The 23,406-nt window shown below is 40.1% G+C and overlaps 1 protein-coding gene across 21 annotated transcripts in view; it reads right to left on the bottom strand.

Moving 5' to 3' along the window:
• The window catches only part of GATAD2A (GATA zinc finger domain containing 2A), a 107,193-nt gene that overhangs the window by 56,206 nt on the left and 27,581 nt on the right, over positions 1-23,406 (bottom strand). The window lies entirely within an intron of this gene.

Here is a 23,406-nt window from a genome sequence, read left to right as displayed (position 1 = left end):
GCGTTTCTTTTCTAAATTGTCCAAGACCACTGCCTCGAAATGTAGAGGTTCTGCAGAAGGTAGAGCTAGGTTTTTTAGGCATTTTGGAGGCTTTTCAGGGATGTTAAGTAAATTTGTGGCATTTGAAAAAAAAAGGGGGGGGGAGTAAACATACATCCGGCAAGTTGCTGAATTTTGGGAGCATCATCCGCAGAAGTGTCGAAACGAGAGATTCCGGAAGATGCAAGATCTGAATGCTGAATTAAAGGTAACTTGGGGCTCATTGTCCGGAGCTCATTTGTCTTTACAAAGCCACCAAGATGTGTGCCCTCAGTAAGAGACAATGTCAGTGAACAAGTTTGGGATCTTCTTCTTCAGTGTTTCTTGCTCTTAAATTTCCTTTAAAGTGTGTGGACTCCAACTCCCAGAATTCCCCAGCCGGTATTGTCAGCTGGGGAATTTTGAGAGTTGAATTCCACACATCATAAAGACGGGAAACACTATAAATGAAGGGATCTTCCAGTGCCCTTAAAAGTCTCCGTGCCTACTAACACAACTTGGTCTGTTTCATCCAGTATACAATTTTCAACAATAGCGACACAAAAGGCCACACTAAACCATGACAAATCACAAGGATTTCCCCCATCCTGCCGGCCATTTGTTCTGGGGCAGCTGATATTCTTAAAGAGGCTGCTTCTGGACATGGAGGCTTCACGAGGATGCCTCCTTGTGCAAGAACTGATAAAAGACCACTCCTGCTCTATCAGACTGAAACCCACATCCTACTTCCCCCCCCTCCCCAAGTAAACAACCAGATGACTCAGAAAGCCTCACAAAACAGGTTGTGACAGAGGCGGCCACTTCTGTGATTTGATAGAGACAGACTACTATAAAACAATGACTATTTCTGAACTACACTAACACATCAGCCTGCTAAAAATAAGTTAAGCATATAATAGTATGCTGTAATACAGGGAGCGCTCGACTTTACAACAGTTCCAAGTTACGCCAACACTTTAAAAAAGGGATTTATGACCGTTTTTCATACTTACCACATGACCCCCATTGTCAGGTGATCAAAATTCAGACGCTCGGCAGCTGACTCATATTTATGACAGTTGCAGCGTCCTGGAGTCATGCGATCACCTTTTGTAGCCTTTTGACAAGCAAAGTCAATGGGGAAGCCAGATTCAGACTTAACAACTGTGCTAAGAATGGTCGTAAAATGGGACAAAACTCACTTGACAAATGTCTCACTTAGCAACCTCAATTTTGGGTTCAATTTTGGTCAAGGACTACCTGTATTCAATTCCTTGCAGTGACCAGTTGATGCCTTTGGGCAGGGGTGGGTTTCTACCGGTTCTGTCCACCTCTGTAGAACCAGTAGCTCTGAAGAGCAGCAGACATAGAACCGGTTCTATGTCTGCTGATGTGTTTGCCCACCTGCCCACCCACCCGGGCTCTTACCTGATCTTTATTTCCTGATTTTTCAACTTCAGCGGCCGAACGACAAATATGGAACGTCTGCGGCCTAAGTTTTCAGAAAACTGCTGTTCACACATAGCTGTTTTTATACCTATCGGACTGTTCCTAATGGCAGAATGAGGGAGGAAGGTTTATGCAGGGAAAACAACATTTGGAAATTACTCATAACTTTGAGGGAATATTTCTTATGATGTAAACAGCCGCAATGAACACAGATCATTTTTATTCCCTGTTTGTTTTGAAAGACTCGATCCAGATTTAATGATAGGTTGCAATTTCTTTGTGAAACGCACCAGTAGAAGAAAGTTGGAGGTGTTTTCAAGGACTTTCTGATTAAGGAAGTTAAAGACCTGTTTTTCATTTGAGTTCAGCTTGTAGTTTTACCACGAACTTCCACATTAAAAGTTTCTTGCCTGTTCTGTCTGCAACCTTTTCCAGTATTTTGTTGGAAGGGTACAGCTTGGGCCCACACCCCACCCTTTCCAGGTTTTTTAAAAGGTTATTTTAATTATACAGGCCCAGCACAGCAGGGAGGAGGAATTGGTTCCTGTTTGTACAGAACCCCAAGGCCCTGGATTCTGATCAGGAAGATCCCAAAAAGCCTCTCGATCTGCAGGAGAGAACCTCAACAGGCTGAGGATCACACAACGTATGTTGCTGCAGGAAAAGACCTTAGGCAGCTAGTGTTGCTCCTAAGCAGGGGTGGGATTCAGTTTTTTTAACAACTGGTTCTGTAGGCATGGCTTAGTTGGTGGGCGTGGCTTAGTTGGTGGGCATGGCTTGGTGGTCATGTTATTGGCTGGGCATGGCCAACTCAATATCACTCACATCGCCTCACCTGGCCTCTCATGACTGTGGGGGTGGTGCAACAGTCATAAGTGTGAAAAACGGTCATAAGTCACTTTTTTTCAGTGCCATTGTAACTTTGAATGGTCACTCCACACAAGCAAAGTACCAGCAAAGGAGGGGGAAAAAAACTCCAGAGAAGTTCCTGAGACAGGAAGTCTAGTCCTGCCAAGAATATAATAAGGGTTAACGGAGAGGCAGTTTCTGTAAGCAACACCAGAATGTTTCCTTCCTGCCTTCCTTACAGGATTAGGCCAGTAATTTCTTCTAACAACCGGTTCTCTGAACTACTTAGCAAGGTTAACAACCGGTTCTAGCGAATAGGTGCGAACTGGTAGAAACCCACTCCTGCTCCTAAGTAGATTTGTATGGTGGATAGTTCAGAGAAGGACCAACTGTGCGGAAAGTGAAGATTCTGAATAAAAGTTGCAATCACAAAGCAAGCCAATAATGAAAATATTTACCTGGTTTAGATCATTGTTTAGACTCAGGATAGGTTTGTCATATAAAAAACCCTGTGTCTTAATCCCAAAGATGCTTTTTTCCAAAATGTATCTGGACTTTGTTTTTTTGTTTTTCCTTTGAAAACGTTTTGCTTTTTATCTAAGAAGCTTCTACAACAGTTCTCAGGAGAACTGAATGAGAAACGAAACGTTTTCAAAGAAAAAACAAGGAATGTCCAGTTGCCTTTTAGAAGGAAAAAAAAAAAAACACCTTTGGGACAACTATGACCTGGATGATTCAGAGTCTTGATAGACACCTGGGTGTTAACTTCAATCAGCTTTTTCCCTGTGCCCTTTAGTGCCAAGCTGACTGAGGAATTCTGGGAGCTGAAGTCCACAAGTCTTAAAAAGTTGCCAAGGTTGGAGACCCCTGCTTTAGTGAGTGGAATTGGATTATTGCTCACTCATGTTTTTCTTCAGTTTGGTTGCTAGTATAGGTAGTCCTTGATTTACAACTGAGCCTAAGATTTCTTTGCTAAGCAAGACAGCTGCGACTTTGCCCCATTTTGTAACTTTTCTTGCCACAGCTGTTCAGTGATTTGCCACAGCTGTGAAGTAAGTAACAAGGTTAGGTGAATCTGGCTTGCCCATGGACTTTGCTTGTCAGAAGGTTGCAAAAGATAATCACATGACCCCGGGACACTGCAACTGTCAGAAATACATGCCAGCTGCTAAGCATCTGAACTTTTTTTTCTTTAAATAAAGTTTATTTAAGTTCCATATATTTAAAACATTTAAGAAGAAACAAACAAACATATAAACAAATATATATACGTATATATATTTTTGCAGCAGGTATTGAGCATTGGCGACATTTTTCTTTTCTTTTTTTCTTTTACCCCATAACATTGACGTGATCTACCTTGTTACAATACCTTCCTCGTTCTTTTAATGTTTTAATTTCACAGAATACTTTATGATTAAATGCATGTCCTTCATAGTTTCATAACTTATTCAGTTGTCAAATGTTGCTTTTTCTTTAACCATTCGTACCAACAGTTCCTAACTTTGTAGTATTCACTATCTTTGTTGTTTTTTAGTAATTTGGTTAGGCTATCTATCTCTGCACACTCGTGATTTTTTTTAATGACCATCTCCTCTGAAGGGACAATAGACAGTTTCCAATTTCGAGCATAACTTATTCTAGCTGCCGTTATAATGTGCAAGATTAAATATTGATATATTTTTTTCTATTTTTGAGTCTATCATACCCAGCAAAGTCACCAAACAAATAGTTGTAACGAGAACTAACTTGCAATCTGTTTCAAAATGATTCAGACATCCTCAGTTATTAGTACGTTAAAGGTATTAGTTATACAGTTATTAGTATGTTAAAGTTTCCCCTCGCACATACATGTTAGTCGTTTCCGGCTCTAGGGAACGGTGCTCACCTCCATTACAAAACCAAATAGCTAACGCTGTCCGAAGATGTCTCCGAGGTCATGTGGCTGGCATGACTAAACGCCGAAGGCGCACAGAACGCTGTTACCTTCCCACCAAAGTGGTCCCTATTTTTCTACTTGCATTCTACCTGCTTTCAAACGGCTAGGTTGGCAGAAGCTGAGACAACTAACTGGAACTCACTCCGTTACTCAGTGCTAGGGATTCAAACTGCCAACCTTTCTGATCGACAAGCTCAGCTCTTAGCCACTGAACCACTGCATCCCTCTATCAGTATGTTAAGGATACATTAATTGTGACCACCACAAGATGGCAGCAAAGAAACAGAAGATGTAACACTGATTGCCATCTAGTGGATATCCTTATTTTTGTACCCCAGATATCAAGGCTGTAGCCATGTGGAAGCATTTTATTTGCCAAAGATGCGATAGGACATTGCACCTTCTGCTGAAGGAGTCTGACAAACAGTTCAGTCTATAAAATATGGTGTACTGCCAGTCTTTATATAGGATCCCTACCTCAATGAACACTGAAAATTGTTGAAGGGGCAGACAGTTCTACAAAAAAAAAAAACCTTTTGCTGCAAATGTTCTGTAATTTTTGTTTGTTTTTGTTCATTTTAAAGCTGTTATTTTGCAGGCAACACAAGAACCAGATGTATTATCACTTGGACTGGGAAGTTCCAAAAATAATTGCAGAGCACATTTTCAGATAAAAGTGTCAGAATAAGCTTGGAATTTGTTTTAACAAAGCAGCGTAATTCACATTAAAAATGAAAACATACCTCTTTTATTTCATGAAAATTAGCCCCACTCAGCCAGTGGGTCTTACTGCTAAATAGACTTATCCACACACACACATTGCAACCCAATATAGTCTAAAGTTTTCCATGAAATTTCATGAGAAAAATGTTGTACTTTTTAGGTTAGTTCTTAGCAGTATCTTGGTCCAACATCTATTTTAAATACTTTAGCTTGTTCAGAGATACTTATATAGCAAGTGGCATTAAACAGGGCAGTTAATTTCATTCATTCAATACAGCTGAAGAAAATCAACAATAGTTGAAACGTTTCATTCAGACATTTAAAAAACATGAATTTATGATTATACATTGCATGAAGAAATGGATATAGATTTCTTTAAAGCAGAAAACTGGTCATATCCTGCTAAGAGATGGAATTTTGTCCCATATGATAGGATCATTAAACCCCAATTTCATCGCCAATGCAAGGAGGAGGAGAACCTGCTCACTTTCCAAGGCTGTTGTAATTTCAACAAAAACAGGAAGTACTTTGAGTATTTCTTTAATGCAATTATTCATTTATTAACCTCAATAAATCACTACTATTGAAATTAATGAGTAAAAGCGGAACTTCAACTGCTAGCAGGCCCTCATTTACATCACTAGTTCTTTGTGATCTGTGAGTTGATTTCCCCGACTTAAGATCACAACTGAACCCAAAATTTCTGTCGCTCAGCAAAACAATTAAGTGAATTTTGCCTTACTTTATGACCTTTCTTATCACAGTTGTTCAGTGAATCACTGCAGTGAAATTAGTACAACGGCTGCAAAGTGAATCTGGCTTCCCCATTGACTTTGCTTGTCAGAAGGTCGCAAAGGGAGACCACGTGGCCTCAGGACACTGCAGCTGTCATAAATAGGAGTTGGTTGCCAGGTATCTGATTTTTGATCAGGGTGACCATGGGGATGCTACAACAGTCATAAGGGTGAAAAAGGGTCATGGGTCACTTTTTTCAGTGCCAATGTAACTTTGAACAGTGACTAAAAGAACTGCTGTAAGTCGAGGACTCTGTATTAATTTGAATGTCACGTATTCTCTACTGTTGCAATTTGCCTTGAATGCCTGAAGGAGCAGAAAATGGACAGTAAAACTGCCCAATATGATGTGAAGATTGCAGGCTTCCCTTTCTGTTGTTTGCAATCTGGTTTTTAGGTGAACATGTTGGCTAACCATCAACATCAGAGTTCCCAAAGCTTTGCAGACCGGTGGTGGTAGTGAGGGGGCAGGGGATGGTTCCACGCAAGGAAGATACTTATTTCGCTTCTCATGCAAGAAACGACTTCCATTCAGAACTGAAGAATCTTCTTTGGATGAGAAGCAAAATGTCTTCCTCAAGGGAAAAAAACAAAGTCCATTTGCCTTTTGAAAAAAGCATACTTGAGAGACATTTGCTAAATCAGTACTCCGCTTCTAGGAAGCAAAAGGGGTGGACTAGATAAGCTCTTGGTCTGATTTAGTAAAGCTGTTCTCAGATGGATGGATGGATGGATTTAGAAGTTCACTAAGCTGTCACAGAAAACACAAGAATAACTTTCAAGTATGTTTTGGGGACTAGGAGCTTTAAAAAAACAGTGAAGGAAATATTTCCAGATAGCCAAAGGCCACATGTGATACAAGATTCACCATTCATAAAGTACAAATAAGCATACTCTGCTAATATTCTAAGAGGAACCTAACTAGATTGAGATAATAGTGCAGGTTACTTTATTACCCACCCACCCTTTTTTTTACCATTCTGAACTTCCTTAGGAAGAAGAATAAAGCAAAACTCTCATTATCACCACCATCACATTCCTGAAAGGATTGTTTCATTCATTCACTAACTCAATGTATACAGTTGTCCATCTGACATGCAACTCAGGACATTACGTTCAAATAACAACAGTATGTAACAAATAACAGGAAAAAAAATGCTGGCTTTGGTATTTTGGAAGTTGCAGTCTACACACCTTAAATTTGCTAGGGTTGAGAAATAACTGATGTAAATTAGGCCACTGAGCTTTACAGCTGAGGTAGGGATTTGAAACCCATGCCCCAACGCTATAGGTAATCCTCAACTTACAACCACAATTAGGAGCAAAACTTCCATGGTTAAACAAAGCAGTTTTGTGTCCTTTTCTGCCAGGTGTTAAGCGGATCACTGCAATTGTTAAGTGAATCATGAGGTTCTTAATCAATCCGACTCTCCACATTGAGTTTGCTTGTTGGAAGCCAGCTGGGAAGGTCACAAATGGTGATTAGAACACTGCCAGCCTTGAAAATAAATGCCAGCTGCCAAGCACCTGAATTTTGATCACATGATTTGTAAGGATGCTGCAACAGTCATTAGCGCGAGGACCAGTCATAAGTCACTTTTTTCAGTGCCGCTGTACCTTCAAATAGTTGCTAAGCAAATGGTTGTAAGTCAAGGATTATCTGTCTATAGAGATTCTCAGTCATTCCGGTCATGGTTGTCCCAAAGGTGCTTTGTTTTTTCCAAGAGGCCACTGGACTTTCTGGTTTTTCTTTGAAGACGTTTCGTTTTTCATCCAAAAAGCTTCTTCAGCTCTGACTGGATGGTTTGGAATGGAAGGATTTATACTCCTTGTTGACAGCTGGTCCTTCCATTCCACATCATCCAGTCAAAGCTGAAGAAGCTTCTTGGATGAGAAGTGAAACGTCTTCAAAGAAAAACCAGAAAGTCCAGTGGCCTCTTGAAAAAGCACCTTTGGGTCAAGGCCTTTCTTAGGTTTTGAATATACAAGACCCAGCGTTCCTGACCATTAATAAGGACATTATATTCCAAAGTATATGACTACTGCAACACAGGGAAAGATTCTGCTCTGACCATTATACCACAAAGGCCTGGGGAGATAGGTTAATCCAAGAAAACCCCTGACTTAACATCACCTAAGTGACACGGAGAAGGTAAATTTCAACCTGCCCCTTTTCCCTAGCCTAGTCTGATGCTTCGCCTAATACCATTCAAATGGCAGTCAGCATTGTTGGCAGGAGATTCCATCATTCACACCAATCCTGCAATCTAGTTATCGCTTTGCGATTCTTTCAGTGTATAAGCGATTCGTTTAGAAACTCTAAAAGACAGCATAATTTTAGGGAATCGCTTCCTTAACACCCTGCTTGGTCTTGTAACATCTGACAGAAAAGTTATCTGCGATCCAACTGATCACAGATCAAAGGGACAAGACATACAGTAGATCCTTGATAATCTCATCTGGCTGAGGAATTATGGGAGTTGAAGTCCACAAGTCTTAAAATTGCCAAGATTGGAGACCCCTGATCTAAACTGCACAACTCCATGGTACAACTCCGGAAGCTCCGGACAGCAAATTTTATTTTAGGTACTGTAACTGCTTGCTTTTAATACATCTTTTTTTCCACCTAAAATCCTTTCTTGATTGTCTTATTTCATAGGGATTATTTAATAATTATTATCCAGTCCCTGAGAAGTACAGAAAAACTAGAGTGATGCCATTCAAATATTATATGGATAAACTATAATAAAATTCCAAGGTTTTACAGAAAGCCAGCCTGGATCCATTACGTGAGACAAGGCCTTTAAATGGACATTGCAAGACTATGCTGGCACCAGCCCAGGACTTAATATAGCAAAAGCCACGCCCGCTGCTTCAGGCCTAGAGTGTCAACCAAGCTGCACTCCTTTCTTTTAATACAAAAGTTTCCTCACGGCCATGAACGCCATCACCAACCTGCACACTTTCATCCTAAAATGTCAGATCTCCCCCTTCTCTCACAGTATCCTATAAACAGATGACACAGGAAGAAGTCACTTGACTCACTGCAAAAACAAAACAAAAAATTGAAAAGGAAGGAAGGGGGAAAGAAAATATTGAAATCAATCATATGGCAGTAAAAAGCTGCTTGCCAGGAAATATCCATTTGGGGGAATCTCTCCAAGCAGTGAAATAAACAAATCCAACGGACACATCCCTGAACAAATTTCTTGTGAATTAAAACTAATAACTACAGTTCATTTACTGGGTTTTAATTAATTAGACTGCTGAATACCACTCCCAAGCAAGTACCTATTGTCTGGCTACAATGCACAAGTTGTCTGTTTGTAAGTGATGGTCTTCTCTATACGTACTGAGACTGTCAACAGCACAACAAAATAGACACATATACCCCATGTATCTGACTTGTGCTAATTCAATGTAAAATTTTTCCCCTCAGAATACAAGTAGTCAATGACTTACAAAATTTGTTTAGTGATTGTCTGAAGTTATGCTACTGAAAAAGCTATGGCCATTTTTCATACTCAGAACCACTGCAACATCTCTAGGTCGCATGATCAAAATTCAGATGCTTGGCAAACTGACTCATTTATGACGGTTGCAGCGTACTAGGGTCATGTGATCAACTTTTGCAAGCTTTGGACAAGCAAAGCGACTAAAACATGAAGAAAGGCTGCAGGATTTGGGTTTGGCTGGTCTAAAGAAAAAAATGATACACAAAAAGGAAGGAGTCAAATTATTCTCCAAAGACCTCTAGGCAGGACAAGAAACAATGGATGGAAACAAATCAAGGACAACAGCAACCTGGCATTAAGGAGAAACTTCTTAACGGTGAGAACAATTAACCAATAGAACCCTCTCTCTGTGGGCACACGCGCTGTCGCCAGCTGGTTTTCCGGTTTCTGGCACTCCACCGCACGCAAAGACCAGCTGGCCAGCGCATGCATGAGCACCGGCCAGCTGGTTTTCGGGTTTCCAGCGGTCCAGCCTGCATGCATGCGCGTTTCCGGTTTGGGCACTCAGTGCCAAGAAGGTTCACCATCACTGGTCTAGAGCAGGGTCTCCAACCTTGGCGATTTTAAGACTTGTGGACTTCAACTCCCAGAATTCCTCAGCCAGCTTTGGAATTCTGGGAGTTGAAGTCCATGAGTCTTAAAGTCGCCAAGGTTGGAAACCCTTGATCTAGACAGTCACTTATGGTATCTGAAATGTTATAGGATGTCCTGCTTGACAGGGGACTGGACTAGAAGACCTCCAAATCCCTTGCAGCTCATTCACTCTATTCTATTCTAAAGTGAGTGGGAAAGCCAGATTCGCCTAACAACCATATTACTAATTTAACAACTGTGGTGATTCACTTTTATTATTGTTTAGCAGCCCAGAGTTACCTTGTGGTTAAGACCGGCGGCCAATAAACTTGATAAATAAACAAACAACTGTGGCAAGAAAAGTCGTGAAATGAGGCAAAACTCTTGGCTCATTAAGCAACAGAAACGTTGGGCTCAATTATGGTCGTAAGTTGAGAATACTTGTATATTTATTTCTTCGGTTGCTTTCCTAGTTTATCTAGTGACAGCAGCAAGGAGTCCCCATTTAAATTTTTTTCACAAAAATCATTAGTGGGGACCTTGTGGTAAATTTAGAGTATGTATAAACTGAGGCCTAGTCAGCTCCCCCAAATTTCAGAGGTTAATATTTATACTGCATTTGTTCTTCCATATTAAACGCAAAACCCTGGATTGTAAGAATATCTGCTGCTGTGGCTGCTGTTACAAAGGCTCTAGAAGTTTGTTTCCTGACAGCAGATAATGAAGTAAGCTTGACTTAAAAGGAGATGCTTAAAAAAACTTGGATAAGTGGGGTTTCCTTATCTTGCAAATATGAAAAAGTCCATATATGAATCTCTACTTGGCTTGTACAACAATAACCCTCTATATTGATTTTATACCCCATGTTTTTTTTTAGGAGCTCAAGACTGTTTAATACGGCAATTTGTGTTTCCCCACCCCCTCACAAAAAAACCCAAAATTGGTCTGGTGTCACTCAGTGAACTTTCATGGATTAGGATAGACTCTCCAGGTATCTGGCAACAGTAGACGTTTCTTCTAAAGAGGAAAGGCAGATGTGGGCAATTCCCAGAAATCCTGAGCCTTCTTGTGGAGAAGAGGATTAGACATTTCATGCCAGTCTGTAAAGAATGACTTCCCCCCAAAAGTGCTAGCAAGCTGTAGAAGTGAGAAGAGGACGACCAAATATGCAGCATGCTTACTGCTTTGCATTCTAGCAACTAAATTCTATGAGGAGAGATATAATAAATTAGGTTTGCTTAGCCTTGAAAAGCAGATGATAGCCCTTTTCAAATAGTTGTTAAGTCTCACCTACAATCCATTCTCTCTCATCCCCCAATACAGGACATGGAAGTCAATTTGAGCCAAATGTTAGAGGACAAAAACAAGTGAACCGTAAGGACAGGTCAACACCAATCACCATGAGAGGTGGTAGAAGGTTTCCCTTTCACTGGATGTGTTTAAACAGATTTAGAAGCCACTTGCAACTACTTGCTTTAATATGGATTCTTGTATTGAGAAGGGCTGGACTCAATGCCTCTACCAATTCTCAGATTTTTATGAGGCTGGACTTTTGAGAGATGAATTTGAATATTTATGTGAATGTTCTCTTCCCCAACCTTTCTGGCTTTGCGGACCGGCAGAGAGAGAGGGGGGATGGTTCTGCGCAAAGGTGGAATATGTGTGCGCCCAACTCCATTTGCACAAGAGGTGGGCGTGCACACACACCCTGCCGCTTGCACAAATGGAACTTTGGGTGCAAATTCACCTGTTGTCCACACAAATGCAGCTGTGCGCACACTCACTTGCCACTTCTGCGGCCCAGTTCTGAACGAGCCCTGGCCCCGCGGGTGGGGTGGAGATTGGGGACCCCTGCTCTAAGGCATCAGAACCTGAATAATCAGAATGATCACTTGGGAAGGCTCTGAAATAGGCATTGTAAAATGGACATCATTTTGGCCATTCGCAATATGGTCTTCTCCATGGTGTTACTTGCTCTTTGATATTTGAAGGAGGCCTACTATTATTCTATTTAGGCATCCAATGTAGCCAATTTTTGTTTTCACCTAGCACTTCCTCTGTGAGTGGCAGGGAGCTATTTTCTTCTTTCCATCCCACAGTTCATTTTAATGTACACGTTTTATGTGGCTCCCTTGAATTTACTGTCATTTGATTATACTGCTTTTCAATTTCATCCTTAAAATGCCTTCCATGGGAAGTGGTATATAAATGATTTAAATAAATAAATGGAGGCTAACGAAGACACAGCCACAGCCAGAGAACTCCAAGGATCTATTGCAAAAAATGGAAGCTATAATAGCATTTACAGTGTTGAATTCAATCCAAAGTGATCCACCTTCATATTATTTATGCCCAGCCATAAATTTACTTCCTTGCCTCCTGCGTACCTCACATGGTAACTGTGGGGATAAAACATGTGATTAATAATTTACATAGCAACCAGGAAAATATTAAAATGACCTGGATCCACACATTTCCTGTCTAAGCAGGCAGCTTGGTCCCCTTGCTTAAGACTGCCTGGCTGAATCCTCCCAATTTTCTCATCCCATTGCAACGCCCCATGTCCCATTTATGCTGCTTCAAAAGTCCTCTCAGGCCTTTGGTGTGGTTTATCTTTTTATCCAATTTTGAAGCACCACACTGAAAATGGCGTCTTAAGAAACATGAAGGATTGAAGAGAACTTTACATGCAAATGGATTTTTCTTCTACTTAAGGCGCAACCTGTAATTATCCCCATATTAGGACAAACAACTGACAGAATAAGCTTAGTCATAAACCAAACGTCCTACTATTATACAAGGCTTTCTATCTTGCAATCAGAGCAGGTGGTAACACAGTCAACCTTGACTATTCTTGGACACCATTTTTCACTGAGAGTCAACAGAGAAAACTCATGTAGGGTAGAGTAAGACGATGAAAATAAGGATGACAAATGGCAAACCATTTCCATATTACAGGTTGTCCTTACTTTACGACTGGTTGCTTAACAACCATTCAGACTTCCAACGGACCAATCGGGGGGGGGGGCATACTTATGACCCAGATTCAAAGTTCCAACGGTCACATACTCCCCACAGCCACATGACTCACTTCTGGCAACCAGGATGCATTTATAGCAGTTTGCAGTGTCCTGCAGTCACATGACCATATTTGATGATGCGTTTGCCAAAACACGGCATTTACTTCTGGTTTTTGGTAAAACAAAATCCATAGTAAATCACTGGTTTGCTTAGTAACCGCCTAACATGACCAACCCACTTTACGAACATCATAAGTTACGATTGTGATGGGCAGGGTTTATTAATTAAGATGGACACGACTGGTATTTTCAGAAAAACAGGAAGTGACAAAACGGGGCTAGATTTCGACCTACAAAGCTTATAGAAGCCTGCAGAAACCTTCCTCAAGCCTTTGGGAGGCCGAAAAAGGCCTTAAACCGGCAGAAAATCAGCTGTGAGGCACAGTGCAGATAAGGGGGTGGAGGGGGTGGGGATTGCGCACGCATGAGTAGGGAACGTGGGGGGGACACGCATTGCCTTCTGGGTACTAGCATGTGAGCACGAGCATGCAAGTGCGCACACAATTTCTGGCTAAAGGTTAGCCACCACTGATATAGAACAATGCAGGATAGACAGTACCATCAGCAAATGGATTTGCAGTTGGCTGATCAGCTGCATTCAGCACTCAGGTCCTCAATGGCACTACATCTACATGAAAGGAAGCATGCAGTGGGGTATTTCATGGTTCTGTCTTAGGCCCAGTGCTCTTCAACATCTTTATAAGTGCCCTAGCTGAAGGAACCGAGAGGTGCTTATCGAATTTGCAGATGACACCAAGCTGGAGGAAATTGCAAACCCTTTGGAAAGCAGATTCAACATTCAGAAGGATCTTGATAGGACTGTAAGTGTGGGCCCTTATCCAACAAGATGCAGTTCAGTGGTGAGAAAAGTTAAGGTCTTGTACTTAAGCAGGAAAAACCAAATGGATAGGTACAGGATGGGCAGTACCTGGCTTAATATTAGTGGCCGTGAGAGGGATTTAGCTGGGGTCCTGGTGTACCAGGGCTTAAGTATAAGTCACCAGGGTGCTGTAGCTGCCACAAAGGCCAATGCATTCCTAGATTACCTCAACAGAGGGATAGTATGAAGTTCACAAGAAGTGATAGGAACCTTCTATACTGCACTAGTGGGGCCACGCGAGGAATACTGCATCCAGTCACCACAAGATAAAAAAAGATTCTGAGATCCTAGAAAGAATGCAGAGAAGAACGAAGATGATAAGGGGTACAGAGGCTAAACTGCATGATGAACTACTAAGGGAACTAGGTATGTTTAGCCTAACAAGAGAAAGCTTTTCAATACTTGAAAGGCTATCACAGGGAAATAGAAGTTGATTGATTCTCCAAAGCACCAGAGGACAGGACAAGAAGCAATGGGTGGAAGTGTGTGTCAGAAGGTGATCCAACCCAGACATAAGGAGAAATTTTCTGACAGGGAGAATGATTTGGAACAGCTTGCCTGCTGGAGTTGTGAGTGGTCCATTGCTGGAAGTTTTCAAGAAAAGACTTGACCATTTGTCCAGGATGGCATAAGACTCCTGTCTTGGGCAGGGGGGTTGAATTCTACTGAAAAGGACGGCAATGAGTCAGGCCAACACCTCCCTGGTTATTTTTATGTTTCTCCTAAAGTCTTCAGAGGGCTGGACTGGAACCTCCCATGAGCCTTTGTCTTCACTTCACCCACATCATGTTCTCATGGAAACAAGAACCTTTGTTGTCACTCATGTGTGTGTGTGTGCGTGTGTGTGTGTGTGTGTGTGTGTGTGTGTTAGGAGGGGGGGAATTGAGGAAAGGAACCGGAACAACTCCAAGCTTCTGTAAGTGATTCTTCTGAGAGAAAATAACTCGAGTACATCATTAAATGGAGCAGCAAAGTACTACTTTAGAGAACCAGGTAGCTAGTTAAAACAAGACATATTCTATCATCAGTGCAAATACAGATAGTCCTCAAGTTGCAACCACAATTGAGCCCAGAATGTATGTTGCTAAGTGAAACATTTGTTAAGTGAGTTTTGTCCCATTTTACGACTTTTCTTGCCACGGTTGTTAAGTGAATCATTGCGTTTGTTAAGTTAGTAACTTAATTGTTAAGTGAATCTGGATTCCCCCTTGACTTTGATTGTCAGAAGGTCGCAAAAGGTGAGATCACCTGACCCTTGGAGACTGAAATCGTCATAAATAGGAACCATCTGAATTTTGATCATGTGACCATGGGCATGCTGCAACGGTCATAAGTGTGAAAAATGGTCATAAACCACTTTTTTTCAGTGCCGTTGTAACTTTGAACGGCCACTAAATGAACTGTTGTAAGTTGAGGACTACCTGCATAATACAGTCCTTCCCAGTATTAACGCAATTATCATTTCTTGTGTCTACGAACGAAGGTAGAAGAACAATTGTCCCCACCTCCACTGGCATTTTAGAAAAGCAACCCCCCCATTCAACTTAAGTACTTTCCACAAGTTTCGTCTTTGTTCATTTTTAAGAGAGGACCCACCGTCTCAGAGAATACCGGCTGGGACCTTCTGGCCTGGCCTTCTTCAGGATCATCTCTGTCTTCCCACTATTTCTAAATTCGTTGGGAGGAAGTCACCAGAGAACTCCTCCCAACCACCTTGGGGACCTTGTACCATGGATACCATTTTAAGAGGCCTAATAGGCCCCTCATAATCTTTACATGAGCTCACCTATAAAGAGGCAAATCTTTGCAAAGTTTCCTAGAGGCCCAGCTTTGCAAGGGGGGGGGGGGAGGCAGAAAACATTGAAGGGAAAAAGTGACCTTCTTAATTTGCCCACACGGGTTGACTGTGGTGACAGACAAAAGGGGCAGCATAATTACCCTAATGAAAGGGCTTCCTGCTAACCCATTTAATTTGCCCCAATTTTAGGAATTGAGGAATCACTCAGGAAATGGCAAAACCAAAAACCCCTTTCGTTGTTGGTTTTTTGTCAAGGGGACACTTGGTCATCCTTCTACAAAATAGTAGTGAGATTCCAAGCTTAGTTTAAGTTACTAGCATTACTCCGAGAAACAAAAATTATTAAAAGGCATAAGCTTTTATGAACCACAGCTCATTTCACCAGACGCATAGTGGCTACAGGATGCATCTGATGGGGCAACACGGATCTCACAAAAGCTGACACTTTAAAAGCAGGGGTCCCCAAAGATTGGGGCTCTGCTTTAAAGAAAATTGCTATTACAGGTAGTCCTTGATTTACAGCCATTTGTTTAGTGATTGTTCAAAAGTTGCAACGGTAGTGAAAAAAAATTAATTACTTACAACCGTTGTAGTGCCTCCTTGGCGCCCCAAATTTGGATGCTTGGCAACCAGTTCATATTTATGGGATCACACATGATCCCCGGCCACGTGATCATTTTTTTAGACTTTCTGGCAAGCAAAGTCAATGGGGATGCCAGATTCACATAACCACCGTGTTACTAATTTAACAACTGCAATGATTCACTTAACAACTGTGGCAAGGGCAAAAATGGGGCAAAACTCACTTAACAATTGTCTCACTTAGCAACAAGATATTTTAGGCTCAATTGTGGTCGAAAGCCGAGGACTAGGTGTACCAGATTCCGGACTTTTTTGAACTACAGAGAAATGTGGCTTTCCTGGAATGTCTACTTTTAGGATACATCAGGTGTAAAGACAACGAATGGGTGGTTCACAATGCGCATGAAACAATAATAATGAGGTATTCTTGAATCTGGCTCGAGATATTGTTTGAATCAGATTGCTGTAATTAAAAAATGGGTCTCTAAGATGCAAATTTAGCAACTGTAAAATTGCAAGCAGCCCACTGTAAAACTGTAAAATTGCAAGCGGTCCCATCACGTAGATACCAAAGCAGACATTTATTAAACTTCTATATACTGCAATCAATTCAACCCTCAATGGTGGGATATAAACGCAATAAATAAATAATATACAACTTCCGTTGCCAGGACAGATATCTCCAATGTTTCAGCGGTCCATTTGTTTAGTCTAGCTGCTTCGTGAATCAACACAACTGGGTCTTACTTGCTGACATGCTAATTCTCAAAGCAGTGAGGAAGACCGATTTGTTGTTTTATGGTGCTTTGTTGTATGTGTGACAGAATACAAAGCTTAGACAACATACTGTTTCATTTGCTGCTAGCAATATAGGCCTAGGCTGCCAGATAAACTGCACTTAGATGGTGTTTAAGTCAAAATCGTGCTAACCAAATTAACTACCATGTTTTTGAACTGGAAGGAGCCCACTCTGCCTTGCACAACACTCAAGACAGTAACTAAGCAATGTAGAACAAAAATGGAATGATTAACCTCCTGTGATTTGGACACAATATATGTAGTCCTTGACTTAGGACCACAATTGCGACCAGAATTTCCATTGCTAAACAAGGTGGCTGTTAAAGTGAATCACACCCAATTTGATTACCTTTTATGCCACGGACATTAAGTGAATCTGGCTTCCTACATTTTTACTTGTTGAACATCAGCTGGGAAGGTCGCAAATGGTGAACCTATGAACCTGTGACTATAAATATAAATACATGTCGGTTGCCAAGTGCCTAAATTTTGATCATGTAACCATGAAGATGCTGCAGTGGTTGTAAGTTTGAGGACCGGTTGTAAGTTATTTTTTTCAGTGCCATTTGCAACTTCAGTTACTAAACAAATGGTTGTAAATTGAAGACTACCTGCAGTACTATTGAGGCAGCCAATTCGTTCTCGTCTTCTTTTGCAAATATGAAGCACTGATTACTCATATTGAAATTATGATCAACTACAATTCCAAATTTTTACAAGTTCTTGTCAAGGATATCTCTCATTTTCTACCAGTCCACTAGATCTCTTTCTCCTAAACAAGTAACCTTGCATTTGTTTCTTTAGTTTCTGTTGGTCAATCCACTACCCTAATCAGCAAAAAAACATTTTGCATTTCCTCCCTCAAGTATTAACTGTTCCACCCAGTTTTGCACAATTAGCAACTTTCAAAGCTACTCTCTCCAACAGGTCACTAATAAAAATGTTGAAGACTACTGGACTAGGACCAAACCTTGCAGTGCCCCATTTATACCTTTCAATACCAGAACTACTAACTAATGAGTCCTCTTTGAATATAATTTTCAAGCCGGTTGTGTATCCACCTGTTGTCATGCCATCCAGTCCACACCTACTGATCAGAATAGTCTCCCTCCTGAGGGTAGACTGACAGAGACTTTAACACTATTCTACAAAGCAGTAAAAACCAAATTCTGCAGGGGAAATGGTATTCAAGGCTATGTTTATGACACCTGCTATGTATTTAAATACTTTTCTCACTTGCTTTGTTTTTTAAACCTAATCATGTATTTATTTTAGACTGTCCTACTTTGCTATTGTGAACTGCCATTAGGATTCAGCAGTGTAGAAGATAAATAGGAGGGCAGTCCATCAATTAGTTTGATAAAATAAAGATCTTCTATGCCTACTGCATTCCCATACTCTATTTTGCACCTCAAATAAAAAAAAAAAGTTACATTGCTATATAATCCCCATCAAAGATTTTCTATGATTCTCCACCCCACCCTCTAAATTGTTTCTATACTTCACTATGTTTTTGTGATGGCTTTCAACAACAAAAAATATGCGTTACAGATTTCTGCAATTTTTCTAAAAGGGTGTCAAACTGGCGGCCCATGGGCAAGATGCGTCACATGCAGGCCACACCCACCCCAGCTCCGCAAAGGCAAAATGTCACGATAGGTCACGATAGGTCACGATACATCACGTGACACGATCAAGTTTGACACCTGTGTTCTAAAACAATGGTTGGAACCTGCTAAATCCCACTTGAACCGACCACAAGATGCTCTTCTGATCATTGAATCTGCCCTGCTGGGGACTTCCGATGGCGTTTCCGTCAAAGACGGACCAGAGACAGCAATCGTGCGTGGCTTTGATTTGTGCTTGCCCTGTTGGAGGGGTCTCCGAGGAACTGGAAGTATCTGACCCACTTTGTAGGGGTGGGGGAAGAGGGGAAGACTGCCAGCTAGGTTGAGGGAAGCCGCATCTCCCCTCCCTGGCTTGGTACTTACTCCCCTAGAAGACAGGGAGAAGCGGCAGCGTAACGGCTGTCCTGAAGACAGGAAGTTGCCGGGATCTAAGTTTGTGCTGGAGAGTGGAAGTGGTGAGCGGTGGGTAACTGGATAAAAGACTTTGAATATATTTCTTTTTGAAAACCCTGAAAAGCCAAAAGAAAGAGTCCTTGCTTGGAAGAATGGTAGTGGCGAACAGAGAATAAGAGGAAAATATAAGGTAAAGGAAAAACCGGAAATAAAAGAATTATATAAAATCAGAGATTAAATTTGAATATACAGAATTGGACATTAGGCATTGGATAAAATGCTGGACTTATTTGGAATGGATAAAAATTAACATTAATACTACGGAAAAGAGAATTTAAAAAAAAACTTTGAAAAGAAAGTGATACAGAGCACCACCTAATGGTTAAAGATTTTCCTCTTTTATGTTTTTATGGAGAATTAATGGTCGCATAAATATTTGAAAGAGAGAAGAAATGGAATAAAAGATTATTAATACAACAAAAAACCCAGAAGTTTTTTTTTTTTAAAAAGAGGGGACTATAATAAAATATAAAGAAATACAATATTTTGGGACTGCTGGAGGTTGACTGTGACAAGAAAACAGAAGAAGGAGAAAGTGGGAGAAACGGAAACTTTTGGCAATGATTTTTTTCCCAAAAATTTTATTAATTTTTTAAAAAACAAACATATATAAGCAAGAAACAAAACATAAAACATCTTTTTGAAAGCAGCTTGATCCTGGGTTATATCTCTTCTTACAGACATAAATTCAAGTTCATGCTCACTTTTATATACCATTCCATATCTTATTACCATTCTACATTTTCTATATAGCTTCTCCCCTCTTTTCACTCTCTTAATTCTATTTTATTTATTTCATCTCAATTTAAATCATTATACTTATATATCTTTTGTCTGTCCTGTTTCAGCTGCCTATTATCTTTTCTCATTAACACAAAATTTCTCCTGTAATCACTGATTGGAGTATGACACCTTTATATCTTTCCCCTAAATTTAACACTTAATATAATACATAAGTTTCATTTGGATTCTGCTTAATACATTCTAAAGCTATGCACTATCTTTTAAGAAAAGAAAAAATTATAAATATATAATATAATTAAAACAACAATCCATACCAACTGAACTCTATTGTTAAAATTAATACTCATTTAAATCTTAAACATTTTACACATTCCTTTTCAAATAGGTATCATGTTTCTATGGGAACACTTATAAATTTTGCGTAGTTACTTCCCCCCATTTCACTTATTCTTTAAAACATTATATAATTAAAATGTTCCCATTCCTTCTTAATTCAATTCTCTCATATTTCATTTCATTTCTTTTGTTCAAAAAAAAGTTTTACTAAATTACATTGAACATTTTATCCCATTTTATAATCATATGTTGTTCCTATTTTCTAACATTATTTCTAATACAAATACAATACAGTCTTATGTACCTTTGCAGAATCTCTTTTTCAGTTATGTTTTTACCCATTATCTCTAAATAAGTCCTGTTTTTTACATCTTGTTTCAAACCTTTATAGCTTCTCTTCCCTTCCTTCCTCCCTTGCTTCTCCACTCTACCCTTTTTATGCCCTTGTCTCTTCATCTCCATTTCCCTCTTCTGTATTCCTCTTTTCTGTTGCTTTCTGACATTATATCCACTTCTCACCTTATTTTTCACTTTTTTGGTTGTTTTTTTAGGTCTTAAATTCTCCATTCTCTTTCCCCCACTTTCCCCTTTCTTCCCCAGATAAAGTTACTTGTTCATTAAAGATGGCTTCTTCTTTGTCCCAATCTTCTTGTTCTTGTAGTTTCTCATAAGTAGAGATCACCATTTCTAAAAAATGAAAAATGCTGCCAAAAGAGCCCTTCCCTTCTTGTTCCTCTTCTTTATATTTTTTGAATTCCATTTTCAGTTCATCCACAAGTGATGCCATTGTAAAAAAAATTTAAATAGCCACCCAAGTGTTTTTAATCATTCAAATATAATTTCCAAAAGTCCCAAAGTCACCAAGCAGTCCAAATACACACAAGCTGTTTCATTTAACATTTTCTCTTTTTTTCACTTTCTCTTCCTGGGGTTGCAATTCAGTTACAAAGTTCCAATTAAAATGTATCTTTTAGAAGTCTTGTTACAATTTAACTTTAGTCTTTTAAATTCCAAGCAATCTCCTCCAGCCAAATCTTACTCTTATTCTTTTCCTCTCCCTTCCCACTTACAGCAAAAAAAAGTTTTTTCAGTGTTCAGAAATCTTGGCTTTAATTTTCAGTTTGATTACCTGCTGATGCCAAAGCGGGTTTTTCCGATTTCTCATTCATCTGCTGTCACCGTAAGGAAGGAGTGTGAGAAAAAACCAACTTTCCCTTTTCGCTTTCATTCGCTGCTTCCGGATCTTCTTTGGGAACGATGTATCTTTTTAAAATTTAAATTCCAGGATATCTTGAATGTTGCTTCTTATCCTGGTCAGCCAAAACTTTCACTTCTTAGCTTCCTCCTGCACATTCTTTTCCGGATGAGTGCTTCTTTGTGGCAGCCATTTCTGACCACTGCTCTTTACCGCCTTCGGAAAAGGGAGTTAAGCCAGCTGAGGAGGGGAGGTGCGGCTCCCCTCGAACCCTCCCGGGTCTCCCCTGTCTTCAGCCACCTCTACGGGGTGGCTTTAGCCCCGAAGCCGGCTGGCTCGGGGCACTCCAGCGGCGAGCGCAAGCAGAAACCACGCATGATCGCGGATTCCTGCTGCCGCCAAAGTCCTGCAAACTGGAACTCTATAATAATAGAAAAATTTGATCTTTAATAAAGAAATAAGCAAAGAATTTAAGTCGGAGCTGCAAACTGTGAGAGGTATTTTAAAAGAAAGAATGAAATTGCTGAACACAATGATTAGTAAAGTAATGGCATTGCAGCTTGTAGAAGAACAAAGAAAGCTCAGAGATGACGGGTCAGAAGAGGGAAACAACAGCCCAGATGAATATGGAGAACAAGGATCATTGCCAAAGGATATAAAAGGACTTAAAATAGAGACATTGACAACAGAGACAACAAATAAAAGAGATAAGGCTCCCAATACCAAGAAGGAATTATATAAGAAGAAACCCCCAAAAAAGAGAACTGGAAGGGTGGAGGAAAACATGGCTGAAAGGCAGAGGGGAATAAAAATAGTATCAGAAGGAAAAAAAGAAGAAAGACTGGGGAAACTTAGAAAAGGGAAGGCTGGCTAAAATTAAAATAAATAATAAAGCCAAAACATTTAGAGATAAGGGTTAGGGATTCTATAAGGGGGATACCACATGGGAATGTATATTGGTATTTAGTCTAAAACTTGCTGGGAAATATTTTAGGATTTATCTATCTATCTATATATATCTTTGGTTGTTCGGGTTTTCTCCGCGTAAGATTGAGATATCTGAAGCAACGTTTCGATGAAGTCTCATTCATCATCTTCAGGCTTCTGTCTTGGCTCTGTGCTTCTCAGAGTGCGAAGCACACTCTGAGAAGCACAGAGCCAAGACAAGCCTGAAGATGATGAATGAGACTCATCAGCATTACTGTCCGAATCTTACTGAGCAGAAAACAAACAAACGAAGATCCACATACAAATACCCCGAGAACCTCAGAAAACAAACACACACACACACACACATATATGTATGTATGTATGTATGTATGTATATATATATGTTTTCTGAGTTTTTTGGAGTATTTGTATGTGGATCTTTGGTTGTTTGGGTTTTCTCCCACGTAAAATTGGAAGTATCTAGGCGACGTTTCGATGAAGTCTCATTCATCATCTTCAAGCTTGTGTCTTTGGCTTTGTGCTTCTCGGAGTACTCCGAGTACTACTTCAGAAGCCTGATGATGGCAGGTGAGATTCTGCCGAAACGTTGCTACAACTTCAAAAGCACAACTACAATGACGTGGGAAAATACCCGAACAAAGCTGAATATATATATATATATATATATATGATATATATATATATATATGTGTGTGTTTTCTGAGGTGTATGTTCTGAGGTATATATACACACACACACACACACACACACACACACATATATACATATATACATATATATATATATATACATACATACATACACACAGACATATTTGTTTTCTTAAGTTTTCGCGGGTACTTACATGTATGGCATTCAACTTTGTTCGGGTATTTTCCCACGTCATTGTAGTCAACTTTAAAAGCACAACTACAATGACGTGGGAAAATACCCGAACAAAGCTGAATGCCATATATATGTGTGTGTGTGTGTGTGTATCTTTGGTTATTCGGGTTTTCTCCCGCGTAAAATTGTACAATTTTACGCGGGAGAAAACCCGAATAACCAAAGATACACATACAAATACCCGTGAGAACCTCAGAAAACAAATACATACATACA

The sequence above is a fragment of the Pseudonaja textilis genome, chromosome 1, assembly GCF_049901715.1.
Source record: "Pseudonaja textilis isolate UNSWEBS1 chromosome 1, rPseTex1.2, whole genome shotgun sequence".
Classification (NCBI taxonomy): Eukaryota; Metazoa; Chordata; class Lepidosauria; order Squamata; family Elapidae; genus Pseudonaja; species Pseudonaja textilis.
Note: the sequence above shows the minus strand (reverse complement) of the source record. Positions and strands in the feature narration are given on the sequence as shown.